The sequence below is a fragment of the Trachemys scripta genome, chromosome 1, assembly GCF_013100865.1.
Source record: "Trachemys scripta elegans isolate TJP31775 chromosome 1, CAS_Tse_1.0, whole genome shotgun sequence".
Lineage (NCBI taxonomy): Eukaryota > Metazoa > Chordata > Testudines > Emydidae > Trachemys > Trachemys scripta.
In genome coordinates, this window is record NC_048298.1 from 210,574,341 (window position 1) to 210,597,209 (window position 22,869).

Genomic DNA, 22,869 nt, shown 5'->3' on the forward strand with positions numbered 1-22,869 from the left:
TGTTGCCACTCCTGACTATAGCCAATGCCGTCTTCAGGAAAGGAACTGTCTCTTCCTCCTTCAAACATGCAAAAATCTGAATGATCCTGGAGCAACCACCCTGGAAACACCAGTGTCAAACCTGTTCCTGAGCAAGCTCAGAGAAACTAGTCAAAGGCCAACTTTGACTTATCTACTTGAATCCAATATTCTAGACCCAGCAGAATCTGGACTCAGGCCAGGGCATGGAAGGGAAAACCTTTTAGATGATCATCTGCTGCCAGTGGGTGGTGACATCCATTCTCATCCTCCTGGATGTCTCGGCAACATTCAAATCTTTCAATCATTAGATACTCCTGCCTCTGCTGAGAGAAGTAACAAGAGTCCAGGGAAATGTACTAAAATGGTTTATGTTCTCCTTGTAGAGATGCACCCAAAGTATAGCAATGGAAAACTGCACCTGAACCCCTAGGCTCCTCTTTTGTGGAGTTCCACAAGGATCAATTCTCTCTCTCTAGTCCTAGTCAATGTTTACCTGAAGCTGCTTGGTGAACTGGAAAGACCACTTGGACTCAAATGCCACCAATATGCAGATTAACACAGCTCTACTTATTCTTCACCACATACGATTGTACCACTACCACCAAGCTGGCTTAGTGCTTTGATATCAGCTCATGGACAGGGCCGCTGAGAGCGGGTTCGGGCCCCGGTGACAAAAAAAATTTTTCGGGCCCCCCAGTAAGGGCGGACCGGCTAAACAGGGCCGACGAGAGGGGGGGGGGGAAGCCAGGCGCCAGGCCCCCTTCCAGACCACTGGGCCCCGGTAAGGCGACAAGAGGGGAGGGAAGCCAGACCCCGGGCCCCATTCCGGACCGCCGGGCCCCGGTAATTTGTACCGGCTTTCCCCCCCGCATCAGCCCTGCTCATGGATGAAGAACAGTTGATGGAAGCTGAACCCAAGCAAGACATGGGTGGGCAGAGGAAAGCATTTTGAAGAGTTTGCGCTAGAGTGCAGTCTCCATTGTTTGAAGGTACACATCCACAATCAGCGAATTCAGTGTGTAGTTTAGGAGTGCTTCTGGATTGCTTGCTGATGCTAAGCTCTCACATAGCACCATCCCCGAGTAATGCTTCCCATCATCTCTAGTTGGCCAGGAAACTCCATCCCATCTTGGTGAAGAATGATCTGGCCTAGGGTTATTCACACCTTTGTCTCCTCTTGACTGGACTACACAGTGCAATATTCCAGGGAATGAATCCTTCATCACTTACAAAACCCCAGCTAACACAAAACACTGCAGCACTTCTCAGCAACAAAGGCTACCGTAAGCACATCTAATCTGTGCTCCACTCTCTACTGTGGATTCCCATAGAATATCAAGTCAAGTTCAAGGTTTCGATCCTTATTTTCAAGGTGCTCAATGACCTGGGCCCAGGGTATCTAGAAGATCACCTAATGTTCCAAAATTAAGACTGGTCAACAACTCCACTCCTCTGGCACGATGGAACACTCTACAATAAGGGTAAAATTAGTTTGTGCAGGAGACAGCTTTCTTTGAGACCAGTCTGAAACTCCCCTGGAGCAAGCTCCCCTAGGAACTAAGGATTATCATAAACCTCACCACCTTCTGCTCCGAAGAAGTGCACCTGGCACTTGATCTGCCTTTACTAACCACAAGCCAGTGAGTACATTAAAAAAAAAATCCCCAAAACACAAAATCTTACCAACACTGTACATATAGTTATCCCCCGGGGGAAAAAATGAGAGAGAACAAGTCACATATGACACGTTAGTCACAACACTTAACAGGCCGCTGGAAGGTGCTCAGATACCATGGTGATGAAGTAGCAACCTATTTAGAACAGAAAAGGAGTTCCACTGGACTATTTACTCCTGATAAATACTGAGTAAATATTACCCAGTGTAGCAATGTGTCTTAAACAAACAATAAAAAACAAAAAGCAAAATAAAACCCTAACAATTTGACTGATGAAATGAAAAACTAGGGCTTTCCTGGTGTTTCAAAAGAAGTTTCTAGGATACCAGTAAATCATATGAAAAAGCAGAACACAGGGTAGTTAGCATTCTAGCTGCTGTTTTTAAAGAAAACATGCTTCCATAAGGCAGACAATAGAACAACTTTTGGGACAATAAGGGTAAGCAGGTTTCCTGGGGAATCTCTGGGAAGCAGTTAATGCAAAATGCACAACCCCAGTTATGCAGAACCCCAGACTTTTGAAGCTTCATCCTGAGAAAAGGGCCACTGACTAAGTCAGGGGTCAGCAACCTTTCAGAAGTCATGTGCCGAGTCTTCATTTATTCACTCTAATTTAAGTTTTCACGTGCTGGTGACACATTAACATTTTTATAAAGTCTCTTTCTATAAGTCTATAATATATAACTAAATTATTGTTGTATGTAAAGTAAATAAGGTTTTTAAAATGTTTAAGAAGCTTCATTTAAAATTAAATTAAAACATAGAGCCCCCGGACCCTGGGCAGTGTGAGTGCCACTGAAAATCAGCTTGAGTGCCGCCTTTGGCACGTGTGCCATAGATTGCCTACCCCTGGACTAGGTGATTACCTGTTCCCAGAGCCTGGAGATTCTTTATAGAGCTCAGGCCTAGAGTGTAACAGCTGAACTGTCCAGTCGGGATGTGGAAAGACTGACACCTACCGAAGTCCTATGTTGGAGTTGGTGTGGCCTCTAGTAAGCATCTAACATGCAAATAGGTTCTTTTATTGTTTTTTTTATGTTGTCTCTGTAATTGTTTTACCCTAAGAATAAATGCAGTTTGCTTTGTGGAGGATGGCTGGTAACTGGCATACACTTGTAGTGTATACACCAAAATTGAAGCACCTAAACTAGTGGACGCATTTGAAAACTCATGTTTGACTTTTAATGAAATTAGATGGCAAGGCTTTTAGGGCAGGGAGTGCACCTGTTTTGTAAAACACAGCATATATTCGCAGCACTGTATCAGTTATGCTATAAGCCGATGAGCCCATGGGCTGTCAGATATAAGACAGAGCAGGCCTGAGGGACCAATGGCCATACAAATGAAAGCCACTAGTCTCTAACCTCTCATTCTTCCCCTATCACCAAGGCTTAATTTTTGCCAGGGCTGAGCCCCGGCACCCCTGGGTTTGATGTGTCAGTTATGAAAATTAAAAAAAAATTGCTTGATCCCCAGCACTAATTGCTTGAGCCTGGGCACCTTTCATTACAAATTAAGCACTGCCTATCACTGTTGCCCTGCACGTTCCTTCTGTTTCTTCCTCACTTTCATAAATGAAGATTGAAGAGTTGTATTCGTTTTTTTTCAGGACAGGATCCCTGCTGGGATGCAGCTTAACTTATGCTACATTGTACTTCCCCTGCAGGTGGTTTCAGTGGACATTTCCCATTGTGCAAGTTCTCTATTCTCTCTCTCCCATTCCTATCTGTATTTCTATTACAGGGCTTTTAGGATGACCTTCAATAACATCTGTTAGAAAAACATTTGTGGTTTGATGAATTATGAGAGGGAGATGGATTTTCTAGGAGCATCTGAGGGTGTACATTTCTCATTAGAGGTCTGGCTTTGGCACCTGCTCACTGCTTATATTTTGATTTATTAAACATTCCACCAGTGCTTGTCACATTCCACCAGTGCTTGTGGAAGACTACCTCAGTTAGTTTTTTTCCCATGGAATTGAGGACTAGTGTACACATAAATGATAGGGTTGATCTTGATAGGATAAAATTTATAATATCTGGAAACCTTTCCTGAAATCTGTTCTAAGAGAGGCTAAATAAGACAATGGAGATTCAGGATATCATCTGTCTAGGTACTTACAGTATATGGCCCTCATCACTGTTGTACCTTAACCCCTGAAAAATAACTGTTTATCAAGGAAATTATACCACATCCAACCCTGTGGCACTTCTGTGCAGTACAACACCTCTTGTTGAGACCCTTGTAGAATGATATTGTTTATTGACATATTGTTTATTACCAAACCATACTACTATGTAATATTTCCTAGAGCCTGGTGGGATAGACGTGGTGAAATTAGGAACAATTTTATTTTATTTTTCTTTAGAGTTGGAATAAAATGAAATCCTAGTGGTTCACTGAAAGAAAATCATCACTATAATCATTTGTGTTGCACAGCGTTAATTTACTCAATTTTTTCTATGTAACTATGATTAAGCCTTCTGGCTCTGTAACATTACCTCTTTTTATTGTTTTGTGTAGTATTTGCATCCACTATACTAGTCAGTGGCTAAGATTTTGTCTAGTGGGAGGTATGCAGTGCCAAAACCTGGGATTAGACCAACTATGAACTTCAGGCACATCTGGATCCAAACGTCCGGCTCCAGGACCCATCTCTTGCACAGTGTATGTATATAATCCATTTGTTATGAACAAGTAATTTTAAAAAGCATTTAACATTTTTTAAACGGGACTTTTAAAAACAGTTAAGAAAATGCACTGGGTGAGGGGATATTCATAAGAGAAACCTCTCATGTGTCCACTATAGATGCTATTGCCCTGGGAGAAACCTAAACACATTGCCATAGTTTAAGAGAAGAATACTATAATTAGGGCCCTACCTGATTCACGGTCCATTTTGATCAATTTCATAGTCATAGGATTTTTAAAATAGTAAATTTCATGATTTCAGCTATTTACACCTGAAATTTCATGGTGTTGTAACTGTAGGGGTCCTGACCAAAAAAGGATTTTTTGGGGGGTGGGAGTGGGGGGAGAGGTCGCAAGGTTATTGTAGGGGGGGTTGAGGTACTGCTACTCTTACTTCTGTGTTGCTGCTGGAGGTGGCACTACCTGCAGAGCTGGGCCCCTAGTCAGCTGCCACCACTCTTCGGATGCCCAGCTCTGAAGGCAGCAGTGTAGAAGTAAGGGTGGCATGGTATGGTATTGCCACCCTTACTTCTGCGCTGCTGCTGGCAGAGTGCTGCCTTCAGAGCTGGGTTCCTAGCCAACAGCTGCTGCTCTCTGATTGCCCAGCTCTGAAGGCAGCGCAGAAGTAAGGGTGGCAATACCGTGAAACCCCCCCCCCAAAAAAAATAACCTTGAAACTCCCCTGAAACTCCCTTTTGGGTCAGGGCAGCCAATCTGAGAAACCCTTCTTTCCCTGTGAAAGCTGTATAGTACAGGGTAAAAGCACACAAAAGACCAGATTTCACAGGGGGAGACCAGATTTCCCGGTCCATGACATGTTTTTCATGGTCTTGAATTTGGTAGGGCCCTATCTATAATCAAGATTGAAGGAAACCTGCAATAAAGTCATTTATGGCTGCATGTTGTTAAACACACTCAAATTCCCTTTGGTTTAATGGAAGTTGAAGGTGCTCAGAACTTCATAAGATTATATCCTTAAAATCAGCAGTGATGTACCTGAGAAAGATAACTTTTAAGTTAAGAAGAGGAGGAGGATGTAAACAATAGCTTATGAAGAGCAATACGGTTTTTATCTATTGATTCTTTATCTGATAAGGCCTATTACACAAGGCATGACTAGCATCTCTATTTAAGTGATTTGCAGTGACTATATATGTGAAGGGAAGAAATCAAATACTTTCTGTTTCAATATATTATAAATAAAATAAATATTGCATGTAACAGCCAGTTAATTTCTTGAGCCTGTTTAGGGATAGAAAGCTAGGGTCAATATTGAATTGACTCAGCTATTTCTGTGCATTGCTATGGGCGATGCCTCTCAAAGACCAGGCCAGGAATCAATAGGGAACAGATGTAGTAAGCTATCTGAAAGCCAATAAAGTCAACTCCAAATTCCTATGGATCGTGGAAAGAGTAATATGTTCCAAAACTTCAAATCACAAAGCACTCTGTTCTCATCTACTCAGAACTTCTGGATAGCTGGTCCAACCAATTTTAAACTTTTTAAGGTGAACCATTCTGATTTTTATCACAGCAGTAAGCAAAATAATCTATATTACCATACACATCCTGTCATTCGCTGCACAAAGCTCTGATGCAGTTAATTTGCCCTTTTTTAAAGTGAATTAAAAGTGATCTTAACCCCTCCCCCCCAAAAGAAATTACCTGTTTTCTTGTGCTGCTGCAATGCAGAGGGCTTCCACAAAAGTGTCTTTAGGAGAATAAAAAAGCAGCCTCTTTTTGGAACCAGACGACATGACAGGGGTGCAGATCTGAAGGAGAATAGGTACTCTGGTTCTCTCTAGGGCTCTGAGGCTCACAGACTGCAATACTGGTGCCCTCCTTGCACTTACACAGCTTCCTGTGAGGAAATCTTTTAAGCCCCGCTTCAAACATGAATACAATAACCCAAAGAGTTGCTTTCCATCTTCCAGCTTATTATGGGATCACAGGGCTGCAGACACAGAGCTAAACTGCGTGGATGCTGTTGCTGGAGCTGTATGTCACTATGCTCCCTGAATCTCAAACAAAGAAAGGATGTGCCGAAGTTATCTGCTTCAAATCTGAAGTCACATGATCACTTTCAAGAACAGCCATTGCACAGTGACTATGAAACAACAATTTGCATTTGAGCAGCACTAGTACACAAAATATAACAGGGAGCTTAGGTCCTCCAATGTAAGATCCCAGCTAGAAACACAGACTGCTAACTGCATTTAGCAGTATAGCATTGTGTCTCTCAGTTAGTGCTGGAATATTTTAGAAAACAATTCTACTTTGTTGTTGTGAGGCACTCAACGACTATGTTGAGGAACTTCATAGAAATGCCTATAAACTAAATACATTCAGTAAGCTAAATACATGCACTGCTTAGAGTGGATCAGTGCATGGTTTCCCCAACCCAGGCAGAGAGTAGGGAGTCAGATACTCCACAGGGTCAGAGATGCACATGTGGGGCAAGTGGGGGCATGGTAGGATCATCCCCCATTCTACATGAACTTACTACAAGCTGAGGCTTTATTAACAGCCTCAGGTTTATTAATTCCTGAGCTGAGCAAATCTTGGCTGCAAAATCCACCTTTAAAGAGTGTGGGAACTGCGAAGGTGTGCTGAGGGATTCCAGAAACAGCTGCACCAAAAGAAGCCCTTTCAGTCTAGAGAATTGTAGGAGGCTAGGAGGGAGCACACTGCATTTGGTAGACCCCCAAGGTCTGCCAGGATCTCAGGAGGCCAAATCCCCTGCTGCTTCCAGAGAAGGGTGTCAAACCCTCCTCCCTGCTCTGAATAAGGAATTCAGAGGAAACTCTGCAGGTTTCTTGGCCCCTACACAGGTTTTCCTATGTAAGTCATGATCTGACTTACGTGTACATTGGTATAAATCCAGACTGACTTCAGTGAAGTTACACTGGTATAAATTTGGAGTAATTGAAGACTGAATTAGGCTCAATGATCTATATTCTGCTCTCCCTTGTGGAAGGTTACACACGATTTGGAACATGCTCTAGAAATGCTTCTTCTATGGGGGCTAATTCAGATCCTAAGCACAATGCAATTTGCATGCCATGATTCTTTATGAATTGAAAATTATTCTGCTTTTGTTTAACCATAGCATGGTGTCACGACTTGAGGACATCAGAGCTTTACATGCTGCTAAAAGCAGGGAGTGAATATTACTCAATGAATATCACATCTCTGATGCTGGAGTGTCCTAGCACAATTTAATACAGGCTTTGGGCTAATGAGCCTAATCCACACATACCCAGACCTATTAAACTTCATATATCTAGGGCAGGGGTGGGAAAACTACAGCCCAGGGGCCTCATCCGGCCCTCCAGATGTTTTAATTTGGCCCTCGAGCTCCCTCCAGGGAGCGGGGTCCAGGGCTTGCCCCGCTCCACGAGGCTCCCAGAAGCAGCAGCATGTTCCCGCTTCTGCTCCTATGCATAGGGACAGCCACGAGGCTCCACATGCTGCCCCTGCCTCAAGTGCCACCCCAGCAGCTCCCATTGGCCGGGAACCATGGCCTATGGGAGCTACAGAGATGGCGCCTGTGGACATGGCAGTGCACAGAGCCGCTTGGCTGTGCCTCCACATAGGAGCTGGAGTGGGGACATGCCGTTGCTTCCTGGAGCTGCTTGAGGTAAGCACCCCCCAAAGCCTACACTCCTGATCCCCTCCTGTGCCCCAACCCCCTGCACCACCCCTGATCCCCCTCCCACTCTCCAAACCCCTCGGTTCCAGCCTGGAGCACACTTCTGCACCCCCAACCCCTCAGCCTCACCCCAGAGCCCACCCCCCCCAGCCGGAGCCCTCACCCTCTCCCACACCCCAACCCCCAATTTCATGAGCCTTCATGGCACGCCATACAATTTCCAGACCCAGATGTGGCCCTCGGGCCAAAAAGTTCACCCAACCCCCTCTCAAAACTCTCGGCTAGTCCCACAGGGTAAAGCAAGATATGTACAGTACTTCCTCACTCTCCTGGGTAAGAAAAATAATCATCAACAGCACCTTTCCCAATACCCAAAATTTGGTCATGCCACTGCTCAGGAATCTAAACTCTATTTATTTATTTTTTTAAAAAGAGAACCAAATGGTAGTAAGAACTTTTAAAGATTTTACACAAAACACCATTATAATCTTTTCAGATGAGATGCAAAACCAAAGTCCTGGCCATTTGTGGTCATTAAAGACCTATATGACACTTTTTCCTAAGAGCAGCAGTGTTCAAACCCAAGGTCCTAAACAAATTTCAATTTGGATAGCAACATTCTGCCTACTTAAAATGTCTCTGAGGGCTGTTTTTCTCCCAAGTCTAAAAAAAAATAAAATAAAATCTGTCTTTCTTAAAGCCATGGCTTTACTGAGCTCAATCTTGATCTCCTTCCTCTCTCTCAAAATTCCCTTTGATTTCAGTAAGACTTTTGTCTGAAAAAGGAATTCACGATCAGGCCCCCAAAACTCTAAATTAAACTAGGTTTATAAATCAAAATGTGCCTACGGTTTCATCAGTTGATTTAGTTTTTTAGTTAATCTGTAGATTCACAGAGTTTAAGGCCAGAAGGGACCATTAGATCATCAGGGGTCAGCAATCTTTAGCACGCAGCTCGCCAGGGTAAGCCCCCTGGTGGGCGGGGCTGGTTTGTTTAACTGCCGCATCTGCAGGTTCAGCCGATCACGGTTCCCACTGGCCGTGGTTCGCCGTCCCAGGCCAATAGGGGCTGCTGGAAGCGGTGGGGGCCGAGGGACGTTCTGGCCACCGCTTCCCGCCGTCTCCATTGGCCTGGAGCAGCAAACCGCGGCCACTGGGAGCTGCGATTGGCTGAACCTGTGGACACAGCAGGTAAACAAACCAGCCCGGCCCGCCAGCGTGCTTACCCTGGCAAGCCGCGTGCCAAAGGTTGTTGATCCCTGATCTAGTCTGACCTCCTGTATGACATAGGCCATAGTATTTCATCTAGTTATCCCTGTATTGAGCCCAATAACTTGAGTTTGGCTAAAGCATATCTTCCAGAAAGGCAATCAGTCTTGATCTGAGAATGGAGAATCCACTACTTCCCTTGGTATTTTCTCCCCAGGAAGTTTCTTGTACACTGTAACAAGTCACCTCTTGAGACCAGCCCCATCCCTATCATTACGGTGCCCTACGCAGCCTGAGCACCTGCTTTCTCCCCCTCCCCCCGGAGAGGGTCTGGGCTGCGGAGCAGGAGCTGTGGGGGGCTGGCCACCGTTGCTGCCACATACCAAGCCAGGGCCACCCGGGAGGAGGGGGCAAGTGGGGCAATTTGCCCCGGGCCCCGCAGGGGCCCCCACGAGAGTTTTTCGAAGCCCCTGGAGCGGGGTCCTTCACTTGCTCTGGGGGCCCTGGAAAACGCTCACAGGGCCCGGTCCCCCGGAGCGTCTTCCACTCCAGGTCTTCGGCGGCAGTTCGGTGGCGGAGGGTCCTTCCGCCGAAGACCCCAGGCCCCCTGGTGGCCCTGTATCAAGCACGCAGCTGCGTAGGGCACCGTGAAAACTGGGGCAATTTGGTGTGCCAAATTTCATGGTGCCCAACACAGCTGCATATTCTGCATATGCCTAAGGACAGCCCTGCTTGAGACCTATATACAAGAACCTGCAATGTAAAGTGAAATCCGAGTGGTAGAATTGATATATTTTTAAAGCGTAAAATTATTTTGTGGCAGAACACTGAAGCAAATTATATTGTAAATTTATTAGTTTACATCTTAATTTACTGAGCTGATTTCTTGTGGCTTTTCTCATGTCCTTTGCACACACGTCTATTTTCTAAATCTGTTTTATGTTACTGTCCCTGTCATAATAAAGTTTGGGTAATAAATAAACACAGACACACACCCTGAGATGATGATTTTATGTCACCCTAAAAACAAATATTTTTTTGACAGTATACACTTTCCCTCAGAGTTACAGTATCTAATCCTTTATGTATGATCATTCTGTTCCAAAATACATGCAAGTAAAAATACATTACAACCTCTTTTCACTACACTCTGGTGGTATATGTTATTTATCAAATATTTCCTCTATGTGATATATTCATGCATGTGAGCAATGTCTAATATTTCAAAATAAGAAGATATAGGGCTTAATCCAACTTTCACTGAAGTCTTTAGACAGGTTTCCTTTGATTTCAATGGGAGTTGGATCAAATCTTTAATTGTTAGCTTCCATAGGATACAAACATCCATTGTGTGTCCGCTTTCTATTCTATTCCTGAGGGAATTCTGCGCCAAAATACTAAAAATTCTGTGCCAAAACATTAAAAATTATGCAAAATTCTGCAAATTTTATTTGTCAATAAATAAGTGTAGTTCCAGCATGGCAGTGGGGAGTACAGGCCACTGGCTGCATTGAGGTGGGAGATCACCCTGAAGCCCCCACATCCCCCGGTACAGGGACTCGGCAGCAAGGCTGCACCTGACCCTGACATAGTGCGAGGGCTGGGCCTGCCCCAGAAACACCCCAGGGCCCTGCCCCCTCTGTGTCATGTACACCAGGTGTGGGTGGGCAGGCTCAGCCAATCAGAATCCAAGTGTGGAAGAGCTTTGTGTGGGGGGATCCAGGTGTGGGATGAGAGGTTTCTGTGTGGGGCAGTCTGGATGCAGGCAGCTCAGTGGGAGATCTGGATGGACAGGGACTCGTTGTGGGTGTCAGGTGAAGGGGCAACGGGAGTCTGCAGGGGATCCAGGTGAAGGTGGGGCTCAGCAGGAGGGGTATAGGTATGGGTATATGGGGCTCAGCGGGGGTGTCTGGGTATGGGGGGCTCTGGGTGCGGGGAGAGTGGACTTTGATGGGTTGGGGGGGTCCAGGTGCAGCTGCTTGGGGATCAGTGAGGGTGGGGGTCTGGGTGTTGGGGGCTTGTTGGAGGGGTCCAGGTGTAGGGGGGTAGGGCTTGTCAGGGTGAGGGTTCGATGTGCCTGCTTGACAGGGGAGCCCCCAGCTGCTGCTGAGGGAATGCCGCATGCTGGGCTCCTGCTTCCCCCATGATTCCCCTATTCCCTTTTCTTCTCCATTCCCGATTCACACATTCCCCTCCCTCTACCCTGTTCCACCCCCTTCCTTCCCCATTGCCTCTTCACCCCCATGGCCCCCTTCCCTCATTTCCCCACCCCCTCCTTGCCAGCTCCACTGCGGGCACTCACCGTTGCACAGAAAAAAGGAAGCTCCTAGCACTAGGGCCCAGGAGGCAGGGTTCAGCTGCAGAGTCAGTGGAGCCGAGACGCAGCCTCCTTCAGCTGGGCAGCTTTGCGCTTGCAGAAATGGTGGAGGTCAGCGGCATGTAACCCTGTGTGCCCCCCATGCCTCACCTCTGTTTTGAAGGGGCAATCGCCCCCCCCCCCATGCACCCATGGTCATCCCCCTGCTCTGCACTGCTTCTCTTTGGTTCACAGTCATTGTCTGCAGGGAAGCACAGGAATTCTGCGGGGGGGAGGGTATTTTCTGCAGGTGCACAGTCACACAGAATCCCCCCAGAAGTACTGTTTATAAAAGTTCCTTGTTCTCTGTCTTAGCGATCTGGTGTGATTAGACTTAGTGGGAATTTGATAAAGGGAATGGTCTGCGCCACCTCTCCAATTACCAAACAGGATCAGGATATCATGCAACTTGAGGAAACAGAAGTGAATGCAGTTTCCAAGTTAACCCCCCTCTATGTTCCAGTCCTCCAACATAAGTTATGATCTAACAAAGTGGCTTCCCCTTTTACACATGGCAGGCAGAACATACAACTTCCATGAGCAGGGCCAGGCATATACTCTTTTGCTGAACATAAGGTATACCGTGCATCATTAAGGCACTGAAAGGAATTATACTGAGAGCTGATTCTTGAAACCGCTAGTAGGCAACAACCTATATTTGAAATGAGAGAGTCAGTGTAACATGAACAACTATCAATAAATGCGGCTAGTGCAAAGGTTAGGTAATCTCTTACAATTGCATCCACCTGAAATAGGACATACATGCTGTCATCATGAATGTACATTTTTTTGTTCCATATAGTGTTTCGAAACTAAGTTCTTAAACAGATTACCATGCATGCATGTCACCAACATAAGTCAAATTTAATTACAGGCTTATTTCTGAGAGGCTCCAGTTTAACTGATATTTTTCGGGGATGGACTATGACCACAAGTCAGAGAGAGTGTGCTCCTTCAGAGCTCTGACCAAGTTCTTCCTCCTCTTATCCCATTTTGCCACAAAACTCAGAAAATAATTATTTTTAACAGCGCACACTTGGAGGCCATCCAATCGTACAATAACAGGGGGGAAAAACAAGAAGAAAAGAGTGGACCTGCATGTTGTTTGGCTGTTTGTGAGGGGCTCAGGTTGGGAGCTACAGCAGCAATCTATTGTGAGGCACCACAACTTGCAGGGCAGGTGGTGACAACCCCCCACTAGTCCAGATTGCACCCCAGAATGTCATAACTCCTGAGTATCTGTGTATAGCTGCAGCCCCTGCCAGCACACTCCAACCACACTCTGGCTTCCACCTGCATTGGTTACCACTTGCAGGATGACCCCAACACACTCCCAGTCCCAGATTTTCCCTCAAAATATGTGTTCTGCACTGTCCAGCCCTTTCCCTGCAAGAGGTCAATGTCCAACAGTTTGCTACTTTAAATGGAGTTACCACACAGCCAAGTTTAACCACAACACCGGATTCATTTTGATTAAAGAATAAAACAAGTTTATTTAACTACAGAGAGAGAGAGAGATTTTAAGTGAGTACAAGTACAAGGCATTAAAGTCAGAAATGGTTACAAGAGAAATAAAGATAAAACTATTTCTAGTGCTAAAGCTTAACTAACTAGACTTGGTTCAAGATAAAATTCTTACCACATGCCCCCAGCAACAGGGCTGACCAAATTTCAGGTCAGCATCTCTCCCAGAGTCAAATGGCCGCTTCCTTTGTTGTCTTAGGTGAAAAAGAAAAGAGAGAGAGAGAAATAGGAAGAGATACCTAGGGTTATTTTTGCTTCTCCCTTTTATAGTCCAGTCCTCCCTTGAAATGCATTTTCCCAAGGATTATCCCTAGATAAAGTTCATTTCTGCTGTGAGGATGTAGACAAGGAGGCTGGTGGTGAAAAAAGTTCCATGCTGTTGTTTGCTAAAATGTAGATCAGTTTGTCCCTGCCCCTCTTGCCTCCCAAAGAATGGCCATTTGACAGATGATTGCCATCAGCTCTGATGACACCTGGCTAGAGGTATCAAAAGGATGTGGAAAAATTGGAAAGAGTCCAACGAAGGGCAACAAAAATGATTAGGGGGCTGGAGCACATGATTTACGAGGAGAGGCTGTGGGAACTGGGATTATTTGGTCTGCAGAAGAGAAGAATGAGGGGGGATTTGATAGCTGCTTTCAACTACCTGAAAGGGGGTTCCAAAGAGGACAGATCTAGACTGTTCTCAGTGGTAGCAGATGACAGAACGAGGAGTAATGGCCTCAAGTTGCAGTGGGGGAGGTTTAGGTTGGATATTAGGAAAAACTTTTTCACTAGGAGGGTGGTGAAGCACTGGAATGGGTTACCTAGGGAGGTGGTGGAATCTCCATCCTTAGAGGTTTTTACGGTCAGGCTTGACAAAGCCCTGGCTGTGATGATTTAGTTGGGGATTGGTTCTGCTTTGAGCAGGGGGTTGGACTAGATGAAATCCTGAGGTCCCTTCCAACCCTGATATTCTAAGATTCTAGGATCAGCTTGTCTCTGAGAAACTGATTTACCCAGACATGTCTGGTAAAACACATTTCAGACCTAATTTCAGCTTATGTTTATAACTTTACATATAATTATGCTACGCACATTTCATCATGATGTTATTGACCAGTGAGTTGTTAGTTTTCAGATACCACCTCAAAAGGCACATTTTGTACAAAGATTACTATAATGGTGTGTAGGGTGTAGTGGTTATCACATCTGTTTTACATGCAGAGTCTCCTGGGTTCATACCCCAATAAAACCAAAACCTCTGACTTTATTTTTAATAGGCAGCAGGTTTAAAACAAACGAATGGAAGTATTTCTTCACACAATGCACAGTCAACGTGGGAAACTCTTTTTTCAGAGGATGCTGTGAAGGTCAAGACTGTAACAGGGTTTAAAAAACAAACAAACCCCTATATAATTTCATGGAAGATAGGTCCATCAATAGCTATTAACCAGGATGGGCAGGGATGGTGTCCCTAGCCTCTGTTTGCCAGAGCTGGGAATGGGTGATAGGGGATGGATCACTTGACGATTACCTGTTCTGTTCATTCCCTCCAAAGCACCTGGCATTGGCCACTGTTGGAAGACTGGATACTGGGTTAGATGGACTTTTGGTCTCACCCAGTATGGCTGTTCTTAAGTTCTTATGGATGTGAATACAGGGGTGCATTCAGTCACAAGGGTGTGAGGTTCTGAAATTGAAAAGAAACTGGGCCAAAACATGTAAGCCATCAGAATGTCTTCAGTAAAAAGGCAAAACATTATCTCCAAACTACAGCAGACAAATTAAACTAATGTTGAGGTTCAGACACACACAGACCTATCCACACACAGACATTTTGAGTACATGCCTCCCTGAGTACATTAAACTCAGATTTCCTCTGCCTTAAATCACACCACATTTGGTACAAAAAAAAAAAAAAAAAGGCAAGGGGATATCTTCAAAGGGTCCCATGTTAAAAGCCTCTGGGAAAATATTTATTTCAGTAGTCTGATGTTTCCCCTCATAAGAAACCACTGAATCTAACTTTAAGTCTAATCATATTTAAGTACCCTTTTCTTGAATGTATGACAAGGTAGTGTAATGCATTAGATAATACACTGGACTGGGAGTCAGAGATGTGGATTCTGGTCCCACCTCACCCATTCATCTCCCATGTGACAACAGCCAAGTCACTTCAACTGTCTTTGTGCCCCAGTCTCCCCTCCCAACTTTTGTCTGTCTTGTCTATTTAGATTGTAAACTGTTCAGGGTGGAGGTGGGGTGGGGAGAGAGAAACAATCCTTCATCCCTACTGAGGCCTCCAGGAACTAATGAATTTTTTTTAAAAGTGTTTTTAAGGTACTGAAGGTACATATTATGAGAATTAATCACTAAAGCAACGGTTCTCAAACTGTGGGTCGGGACCCCAAAGTGGGTTGCGGCCCTGTTTTAATGGGGTTGCCAGGGCTGGCTTAGACTTGATGGGGTCTGGGGCCAAGGTCTGAACCCCATCACATGGGGGTGAAGCCCAAGCCCATATACTATGGGAAGAAGCCCCAGCACATACAAGTGTTTACAGGATCATGTTCTTACTGAGGTGTCTTAACTAGCACTGAAAAAAGTGTTGCAAAGGTGCAATGTTGCAAAGGTTATTTCAGAATACCTACAGGCTGTGCTTCACTGTACCTACACAAACTTATGTTATACCATAAAGATCAGAAACAGTTAATTGGGTAAGGAGAGCATCAGGAACTATAGGGAATGAGCAACTCATCAAAGTGAGCACTGAGAGCCCTCTACTGACAGAAGACAGATCCTCAAAGCTACATTGTAAGAAAATGGCACCTCCAAAGCTCTTGTCTGTCTTTCAACGTATTGTTTGTGTTCACTGAAAATACACCCACATTAAAGTAAAAGTAAGGATCTAGTTAAGAAACAGAAGCCTCTCAGTTAAGGCAATAACTTATCCTTTAGGTATCCCAGTACCCAGTGTCCTGGGTACGGCAGGTCTTATGTGCTAGAACAAGAGGCAAAATGGGATGGGTTAAAGAACACAGTTTCAGGCTTCTCTTTACATTTTTTGACTTCTGTCATTTAACGGAAAGAAAATGCTTAATATTTTTATGCAGATTTTAGAAAGCAAATGTATCTGGTTTGTTTTCTTAATGCTCGCAAACAAATTCAATCACGAATATGTATTACATAATTATTGTTAGGATATATCATAATAACCACTACTTTGGATCCATTCTGGACTCTCTCACAACTTCTTAAAGGGGCACTATACAAGAGCAACAAATTCCACCCATTTCCTTATTACTCTTTTTAAAAAAAACTATCCTCTACGCCAAAGAAAATATATCACTGTTGTTTTCCTCCCAATGAAAAAATGGTTAAAAAAAGCTGCAATATATTATTGCATTAATAGTTTCCCATAACTGATCTATAACAAATCCATACAGCCACGCTCCCCAGAAACAGCAGGGGCACGTATGCATCTCACTATGCTCATCCTGCCCCTTAAACATTCTGTCGGCATTCTGGGTATTGAAATGAAATACATCAATTTAAGAATCTGTTCTCTTCTTGTTCTCAAGAATAGAGCAACTAAGCAAAACAGGGGACTGGCAGGATATATACAACTATGGCTGCAAATAAAAACAAAGTTCAGTGTCACTTTTAAAAAGACAAACAAAGTTTGATTCCCCCCACCCACCTACTTACTGTTACTGCCCCTTCAAAGCCTTTATAGTCCAGGGCTGAAAAAATTATTAAAACATTAAAATGTGTTAATTAAAAATGTTAAATACTTCTTAACTGCTCCTTCAGACATGTAATGAAAATCTGCATTGAGGCACAAACAACATAGGCCCTCAATGCTACAAATAGTCATACACATGCTGAACTTCTATGCAGGTGAGTAATCTTGTTGACTTCCATTACAATTAATGTCACATGTAACTCTTTGCAGGACCCTCAGCTCTCACACACAGTACTACTGTGGCTTTGTTCATACTAGAGAACTGAGCTAAATGATTAGTGTTTAAACACAATAGTGGTACAACCCAGGTCAACCACCATCTCCTTGGTTAGTGTGAATAGGGGAGTTTCATCCTGCTACTCATGCTGTCCCAATAGTGTAGGTAATTATAATATAATTTTATAAAATGGTTGGAGGATCAAGTGCTCCCCACATTTCCCAAAAAAGTGTGTTCAAGAAAAGCATTTAATTGCCTCTGAAAAATATGGCTCAGAGGGGTCTACCACTTTCCCTGATCAGCATGGATAAAAGGGAGTTTGGTCTTTGAACCACATTACAAAACAGCACTAAATTTATTAAGTGCTTTGGGGATTGACTCCAGCATGATGCTCAGAACAGCCAGCACAGTACCGAGTGTGGACATGACCCCTTTGGTTGCTAGAAATTCCATTTGAATTGCAAACGTTCCGAATACAAAATAGAAATTTATTTTTGTTCAGCCACTGTCTTGAGGCGGCCATTATACCTCTGTGGGCCTCAGTTTCCTCATCTATAAAGCCACAGATAGCCACATCCATCTTTCATCCTTGGATGAAGAGCTTTATCTAAGTGCAAGGTGTAGTAAGACTGTCATTTCAGACTGTATGCTCCTTGGGGCAGGAAGAGTCAGTCTCTGCACCTGGAGCACGCTGAGGGTACTAAATGATTACTACACAATATCTTGCCTGATATTTTCTTTTTTCCTTGAACTTTCTAACATGCCAGGAGCAATCGGTTCACATCCCTGGGCCAATCGCCTAAGAAACTCCAATCATCTTGAGCCACACACTCACCTTTTAGATGCTGCTGGGGAGAAGAAATTAAAAACCTGTGTCTATTTCTGTTGTGCTCTACCCAGACCTAAGGTAAGTTACAGGCATGAACTGGAGAGTTTCTGTTACACTCAGAAACTCAACCACATCCTTCTGCACATGCTCTGTGCTGACCTCCAGAGCAGGGAGCCGCTCACTGCTTGCACCTGTGGCATGGGGGCAGGCGAGAGGATGTTTAAGGCAGGAAGCTCCTTCCCAGCAACCTACCCGGTGCCACTAGTATCATGCCTGGCCGGTTCCTTATCTGGGAGCTGCACAGGCCGGCCTGGAGCAAGCCACGTGCTCCAAGGGCCGCGAGCAGCAGCCGCCGGGGGAAGGGGGAGACACGCGCTCTGCACAGGGGCTGCTTTGAGTCCCGCCCCGCGCGCGCTGCGGCTCCTGCTTCTGCTCCCCGGAGGCGCCGCGTGCGGAACGCCACGCGCTGGGGGCCTCGAGCCGCCGGGGCTAGCAGCGCTCGTTCTCGCGGCGGGGAGCAGGAGGCGTGCGGTAGCGTCCTGCATAAGAGTAGCGATGGCAGATTATAGTCATGTGGCGGTTCCATAGTGTAGTGGTTATCACGTCTGCTTTACACGCAGAAGGTCCTGGGTTCGAGCCCCAGTGGAACCAAAGCCTGTGGCTTCGTTTTGGGTGAGGTTTCTTTCTGGGGAAGGGGATAGTTAGATTCTTCCCGTTTTTCCAGTCTGGGGTTTTGTTAAGGAGAATTTATAGTAACATATCTAAATAAATAAACGTGATTGAGGTCTGTGACCTGTGACACGGCAGCAGCGTCTGCGGCTTGCATCCAGCGACGTGCAAGCCAAGCTCCTGTTCCTGCCTTGATTCACCACACTGCAGGGGTTCTCTAGCTTTGCTATCTCACCAGAGACACTGTGCCATGCACAGAGAGCTTGCCAAAAAATCAACAGGAGTGCAGGGGTCTGGGCAACATGACCTCTCAAGGACTCTTCTAGTTTTATGATTCTATTGAATACACTTTGTGTAAAATAATAGCACTTCTCTTCAGGTTTTGTTCCAAAGGGTTTGAAATGGACTCATTTTTTCCTTTAAAACAATCTTTTCAAAACATTTGTAATAAAAATTTGAAACCAAATTGTTTAGTTGATAAAAAACGGGGTTTCTGGGAAAGGAAATAGTTTGACAACATTTTCAAGAATGTTTTAGATAAAAAAAATTTTGGATTAAAAAGTCTCTTTATTATAAAGTTGCCTTTTGAAAATGAAAAAAGCAATTGCTACGTCAGTTATTTTTCAGGGGAAAAAATGGCTTTTTTAAAAAAAGATAATTTTCAATAAACAATTCAAAATTTTTTGGCCAGCTCTAATCGTGACTCACATCTCCTGCTATTTGACTTCCTTTTGTAAATCCCAGGGACACCTACATACAGCGAGGGTTTATATGTCAAAGAAATATTAGGAAAGCATTTAATGCATTTTATTTTTTGTTAGTGTACTTTTGCTCGTGGTAGTATGGAGGAGAGCCAGCATCATATGACCAGTTAGCCTGTGGCATAAGTGCTTTGTGGACAGGGCCGGCTCCAGGGTTTTGGCGGCCCCAAGCAGCCAAAAAAAAAAAAAAAAAGCTGCGATCGCGATCTGCGGTGGCAATTCGGCGGGAGGTCCTTTGCTCCCAGCGGGAGTGAGGGACCGTCCGCCGAATTGCCGCCAAATACCTGGACATGTCGCCCCTCTCCGGAGCAGCCGCCGGTGCCTGGAGCTGGCCCTGTTTGTGGACAACTGCTGATCCATAGACCACAGATTATGTTCTGTGTCATAAGGACCAATCCTAGCACTGGAAAATATACTAGTGAACCATTCTTCCCTGGAGAATATACCAGAGGGAATTATTCCAAACTGAGGAATATACTATGGAAACAAGCCTAGCATGCGAGGAAGGGTGACCTCAGGCCTGATTCTCCTCTGTCTTGCACCTTATGTGTCATTTACACCTATGCCAAGTGTGTATAAGACGCTACCAAATCAGAATGGTTGTACTTTAAACCCTCTTTGCACAGGTATAAATATCTGTACAAAGGATAAAGCAGTGGTGTGGGAGTCAGGTGGTCTGGGTTCTACTCCCAGCTTTTCTACAGTCATTACTTCTGGTAAGTTTGTAAGGCCAAAAGTGCTTACGGATTCTGGGTGTCCAGCTGAGGACACATAGGCTTTGCTTTTTAAGTGCTTAGCACAGATAGCTTCAACATAGGGCTAGATTCTGATAATCATCAGTCACATTGAGTACCACCTCATTTCCTGAGTGGTCCCCATGGAGGTCAACAGGAATATTTGTGGATTAAAGTGCTACTCAACATGAATAAGGTAGGCAGACTCAACCAAAATAAACAGAATTTACAAGTGATCAGCACCTTTGAAAAATCAGTTCCAAAGCAACTCAAATTAGGCACCCAAAGTCAGTGCCAGCTTATAAATTTTTGGGCTTTAACCTCTGTGCACTTTAGTTTTCCCCATCTCTAAACTGGGGTAATAATACTTTCAGTAGCGTAGTCAAGACTGAACTCAGGTAAACTGAGGTTACCCACTTCTCAGTTGGGGACTATGGAATTTATCTTCTCATTTGGGGAATCTGAAGTTGACTTTAGGTTAGTTGACCCTTTTCTTTTTTTTTTTTTTAACCACCACTGAATACTTCCCTCAACGGGGTGTCATAAAACTAAATCCATTTACATTTGTAAGGTGCAAAGATACTGTGATGATGAGCACTATAAAACAATATGTGGATAAATAAACACAGGAGAACAGATCATAGGGTGCAATCTTTAACTGTTCCCTCCTCCTGGAGTAGAATGGCTGGAGTAGCTCAGTCTGATTCTCTTTAATCTGGACTGGATTCAGTGGAATTGCCAGTGTGAGTGTAAATCAGGCCTGATGCGTCCTAAGAGATCTTTTCCGTCTCTGGTTTCTATGGACCATCCGCTTTTGTCCTTATCTGAGCAAAACTTCATGGACTGCAGTGAGAGTTTTGCTCACTAAAGGACCACAAAATGTGTCTTCTATGATTCTGTGATTCAGACCTCTATAAAGTTAACGTATACTGGTGAGTACAGAACAGATGAGCGATTCCCAGTTTCATGGAGTATATTCTATAACCCAGGAGACAATAGTGACTAGAAACACTGATGCATGCATCATGGGAAGGGTGCAGCACTATCAGGAAGCAAGGGAAAGAGACAGAGGGAGTAGCATCCTGTGCCGCCTCTGAAGAGGGATGAGTGTTTCTAAGTACTGATAGCTGCTGTGATAATAACAGTTCTGCTGCTGCTGCCGCCACCCACACACAGACTTCTGCTGCTGAATGCAAATAGCCTCATTGTGACGCATGGCGGGGAACACTGAGGTCAGCACAGTAGGTAATTGGTGATATCATCACTGATGTGAAGGCGGCTTCATCCCACCTGCATTATCTAACATAGGTCTCCGCCAGAGAACTGCAGGGCAGTGTCCATGCTCCTTTGCTTGTGTCACTTCAGCTAAGTGTCAGCATATTTTATCCAAGACCTAAAGCCAGTTTGTACAGCTTTAAACACCTTTGATTTTATATCCATGTCAATTCACCTATTCTCAAATATTTCATTGTTTGAATGCTTGGGAAAAGTGCAATTCCCGTCGGATGCTGTGTATCCATTTTTCTTTGTGTGTATATAATTGTTTTTACCTTTGATTTTACCTGCATACAACAAAATCAATACAATATTAAATAAGAGAAACAGAGACTTAAAATCTGGGCCATCTCAAATTGCATTGGACTGATATTTTTGCATTTAACTTTCTTTATAAAAATGCTCCTACATGGTGTATGCAGTGTTGTTGCAGCCATGTGATCTCTGGATATTACAGAGACAAGGTGGGTGAGTTAATATCTTTTATTGGAACAACTGTTGGGAGGGGTGGCAGGTTTATATAATTTTTGGTGGTGCCCAGAATGGGTCCAAGTCTCTCCCCCACACACATACACCTGCCTAAGGCTCTGGGAGGGAGTTTGGGTGTGGGAAGGGTGAGGGGTCAGGCTCTGGGAGGGAGTTTGGGTGTGGGCTCTGGGCTGGGGCAGGGAGTTGGGGGGCAGGCTCTGGGAGGGAGTTTGGGGGGGGCAGGCTCTGGGCTGGGGACAGGGGTTGGGGTGTGGGCTCTGGGCGGGGGTTTGGGTGCTGGGGTAGGCTCTGGGCTGGGGAAGGGGCTTGGGGTGTGGAGGGTGGACCCTGGGAGGGAGTTTGGGTGCAGGCTCTGGCCTGGGGGTTGGGGTACAGGAGGGTGTGCGGGGGTCGGGCTCTGGGAGGGAGTTTGGGTGCAGATTCTGGGCTGAGGCAGGGGGTTCGGGTGCAGCGCTTACCGTGGGCAGTTCCCAAAAGCGACCCACACCCCCATCTGGCAGCAGCTCCTAGGCGGGGGGGGGGAGGGTGTCACCACATGCCATTGCCCGCAGCTCCCATTGGCCACAGTTGGCAGAGTCGACGCTCGCGGCAGGGACAGCACACAGAGAGACACACACACACACCTGGGGCCGCAGGTATGTGCCAGACGCTTCCAGAAGCGGAGCAGGCGGGCAGGAAGCCGCCTTAGCCCTGCTGCACTGCCGGACGGTGGTGGCGGCAGGGGCCCCAGGCCCTTTTAAATCGCCCGGGGGCAGCTGAAGGGATATTCTGGGGGAGGCACGCGGGGGCAGCAGGCGGGTCAGGGGAGAGACCCAACCCCGAACTTTGGTGGAGCCAGGCCCCCCATGCTCTCATATTGTGGAGCATGGGCACCACGGGTCCATACAACTCACCACCCCTCTCTAATGGTGAGGGAGACAAGCTTTCAAGTTTATACAGAGCTTGTCTTCAGGTCTGGGAAACTGACCCAGTGTCACAGTAAAATACAAGGTGGAACAGATTGTTTAGCATACATAGTTAACACATATTTCAAGGGACCATT

The 22,869-nt window shown here is 45.2% G+C and overlaps 1 non-coding gene across 1 annotated transcript; it reads left to right on the plus strand.

Annotated features, from left to right (window-relative positions):
• Positions 1–18,477: 18,477 nt before the first annotated feature.
• Positions 18,478–18,550, plus strand: TRNAV-UAC. The gene has a single exon. It is a non-coding gene; the product is annotated as a tRNA-Val (tRNA).
• Positions 18,551–22,869: the final 4,319 nt, after the last annotated feature.